We start from the raw sequence: 4,106 nt of genomic DNA, 5'->3' as shown, positions 1-4,106 counted from the left end.
AGAACACCTTTTTCAGTGTTACAGTGGTAGATCTGGATTTGAGCTTACAGATGGTGACTGAAATGCATTGCAGAAATGACCCAGGACACATTTCTGAGCTTTGAGCACCCTCTTCTGGAGTAACATGTACCTAAGAAGTGGCCATTTCATTTTCTTTCTCAGCCTACGAAGAGAAAAGAGTAAACATCCCTTCTTGGTAGCCAGGGAAAACTGTAAACCTAAATTGAAATCAACAGATGCAGGCAGGGAATTTGAAAAATCGAGAAGTAAAATACAGTCATTTTACCTTCAGGAAGTAGCAGAAACCAGTAAACAAACAGACAAACAAAAATAGGTATCCAAAAATTAATTTCTGCTAGCCCAAATTCTGTCTCTGTTTAGAACTGAATAATGTCACAAATTTGAAATGGATTTGGAACTGTCATTAAAACAGGCTGCAGAAGTTACCTGTGAAGAGCAGAGACCCTGTAATAATACTGTGATACAAATTGTGTTTAGGAAGGTACAATTCTATCATTTGCTCCTACAGGAAGGAATGATTCAAAAGAAGGTGGTGTTTACAGCTATGAAGGCAGTGGCTGAATCATAGTGAAAACAAGCACAAAGATCTGGGGGAGGATTTGTATTCTTCTATTGAAATTGCCTCTTCTCTCCATATGTTCAAGAATTATTCCTCCTAAAGCCCCCTCACAGCCAAGGAAAAGCCTTTTTCCTTTGTCTGTGGCTCAACACAGCCAAATTTTACAGTATAATATCAGGAGCCAGCAGTGTGCTCAGGTGGCCAAGAGGGCCAACAGCCTCCTGGCTAGCATCAGAACTAGTGTGGCCAGCAGGGTGAGGGAAGTGATTGTCCCTCTGTACTCAGCTGTGGTGAGTCCACACCTCGGAAACTGTGTTCAGTTTTGTGCCCCTCACTACAAGAAGAACATTGAGGTACTGGAGCGTGTCCAAAGAGGGGCAAAAAACCTGGCGAAGGGTCTAGAGAACAAGTCTTATGAGGAGCTGCTGAGGCAGCTCAGGTTGTTTAGTTTGGAGGAAAGAAGGCTCAGAGGAGGCCTTATTGTACTTTACAATGACCTTGTAAAGTATGGTATAGGAGGCTATAGCAAGCTGGGCATTGGGGACTCGCAAGCACCAAGTGATAAGACAAGGAGAAATGGTCTCAAATTGTGCCAGGGGAGGTTTAGTTTGGATATTAGGAGAAATTTCTTTACTGAAAGGGTTGTGCAGCATCGGAATAGGCTGTCCAGGGAAGTGATTGAGTCACCATCCCTGAAGGTCTTCAAGAAATGTGTAGATGTAGAACTTAGTGACATGGTTTAGTGGTGGTCTTGTCAGTACCAGGTTAAAGGTTGGACTAGATGATCTTAGAGGTCTTTTCCAACCTGTATGTTTCTGTGATTCAAGTATTTCCTTCACAACCACTTGATCAGATAGAAATATTGTGTTCTAAGATATATATGAACAACGACCACAACAACAAAACCACTTTGATTAAACTCAAACTTGGAGGACTGTCCTCCAAGACAGCACTGTTGTAAAAAGTCAGATTTTTCATAAAATTTAAGCATTTGGTACTAGGTTCAGCTTAGGGTTACTGCTCTCATCTCTGTTAGCTGAATGTGTTCTGGCACACATACATGCAACTGTATCTGAGCCAGAAATCAAGAATAACATGAAAAACGGTTCCAGCTACTAAAAGAAGAGATACATTATCATAAATCTTATTTGGGGTAATATCCAAAACGCATGCTATTTTGAGAACTTGTGATCTTTGTTTTTGCTGTTCATCCTGTTTCAGTGCTCATCCTGTTTTTCTCAGTCTTCTACCTTATTTTGGAACAGTGAGGCCTTCTACTGTCCACTTACCTACTTAGCACTTCTCCTTGTTATGACTACACAACTACCTTTGAATACAGAAAGTTAGTTTTCTACTGCAAAAACACACTCTACTTTGAAAACGTGTTCTACTGCAAAAATACAACTTAGTTTCTCACACGTAACTATCTCTTTCTTCACAGGCCCTTGGAGGAGCCCAGAAAGGATGAGACGGAGACCTTTGTCATTACTGTGGACATATCTGAGTTTTTGTTGGTGGATAAAAACTTAGACGTTGGAAGTTCAGTTGTGCTATTGTTGTAAGAGCACAAGCAGGTCTGTGACAATTTGTGTGCAGGCTATTCACTTCACAATAGCATAGAGCATCTATTTGATGTTAAATATGGCACAGAGAGGTTGCTGGGTTGAATGACACACATTCCAGTTCTGATTCTCACCTTGGGGTTATGTAAATTGACATGAACTCTTCTCTGATAAGTCTCAATGGAGTAGCTGAAATAATTAAGAGGCCATATTATGCCTGATGTTATGCTTGAGTTTATATATCTTTATGTGTACATTTTATATTTTATTGTAAGATAAGTATGTTAACTGTTTGTGTTTAGATGTAACAGATTTGTTAGGGGCATGTGAGACCGTGTATCTTTCTTAGGTAAGTCACATATTTCTTACCCATACAGTGAAGAAGCAATTACCCATTAGTGATATGATCACAGCTTGCCTTTGATATAGGCACTAAACCAATCAAAAACAAACCAACCAACCAAACAAAACAAACCACCACCACAAAAAAAAAAAACGAACAGCAGCAACAAAAAACTGCAAGTATGAGGCAGCGATGCCCCTATGTGTTTACTTTGCTTACTTGCACTCACAAGAGGACTCATGCCTTTTATTTATATCACATAAATGCTATGTGTGATTATTACATTTCTTCTGTGAGTACAAAAGTTTCATAACTCATAGGCACCACAAATGCCCTCAGAGTTTGTAAGTTATTAAGGCCTGTTGTGAGGGAAAAACAAAATATCACTTTTTACTTGTAAAATATTCAATTTACTTTATAATAAATATTTTTTAGTTATCACAATTACAATAAGAGCAGGCAGCTAATCTGCGTTACTCATTGGGTAATATTCATTCATGTGTAAGGCAATTTTTTTAGCTGCCTCATATTTTATTTTTTTGCAGATATAAAAGGGAGAATCACAGAAGGGAGCAATACAGGAGTACACTTAGGACCCTGTTCCCTGAAACTGCTGGCTTTTATTAAGATCTCAGCTGTCACTTAAAGGGAGGTAAACATTTAGCCCTAATTCGTTTTTGTATCTTTTTAGTCATTTTTAGTACCTAAAGAAGGCCTACAAGAAAAACAGTAGAGGGACTCAGGGGCTTTGGGCAACCTTGTCTAGTGGAAGGTGACTGTGCCCATGGCAGAGGGGTTGGAATTGGGTGGTCTTTAAGGTCCCTTCCAACCCAAGCCATTCCATGATTCTATGATTTCGGTTAGTCTGCAGGAACACAAGAACAGCTTGAAACTATTGTGGGGAGCTGTAAAGCACTTCAGCCATCTTATTACATGGCTAACTCTTTGGACGTGCCTATACCATGTAAATAAGGGCTGACCAGAAAAATGTGATCTCTCGCTGCATGTCATTCTCTGGCACTGGAAGCAGTATAGCAATATTATTGCAGTATTATTGCAGCCCGTTGGGTTAATTGTTTCTGCCTTGCAATACTTTAGGAGAGAAGGTAATTAAAGGGCTGAGCATCACATTAACACAGCAATGCTGCTTCTACAGCCTGAGCAAGTACCTCTGTACAGTCTTTTGATCTGACAAGAGATGTTACTTGGAGCCAGCCTGGGAAGTTCAAAACCCTGCATTGTGTTTGTCATGGACACCAGAAAAGTAAGTTTTTTTTCTGGCAACAAAGCCCATCGAATAGCTGGTTGCATGCTGAAAGGAATTATTTTCCATTTTTATGACAGAGAACTGAGCAAATTCAGTAAAGCCAGCCAGGTCAGCCACAGATCTGAGCAAAGGAACTGCCAGGAATACGCGGGAGCTGGAAAAGGAGGGCGCAGGACTCCTCCCTGTGGTGACAGCTGCCTTTTAGGTGAGATTAATTATGAAGTTTTCAATTAGAGAATTAATCAGCCATTTCTCTCTGTCCTGGAAGCCTTGTAAACTACAACTCCCATGAGGCACCGGAGCGGCAGGACGGGCTCAGGGCGTTAACCAATCAGGCGGGGCGCGGCGAGCCTC

The sequence above is a fragment of the Cygnus atratus genome, chromosome 5 (genome assembly GCF_013377495.2).
Source record: "Cygnus atratus isolate AKBS03 ecotype Queensland, Australia chromosome 5, CAtr_DNAZoo_HiC_assembly, whole genome shotgun sequence".
In the NCBI taxonomy this organism is placed as follows: Eukaryota; Metazoa; Chordata; class Aves; order Anseriformes; family Anatidae; genus Cygnus; species Cygnus atratus.
This window is presented reverse-complemented; position numbering follows the sequence as displayed.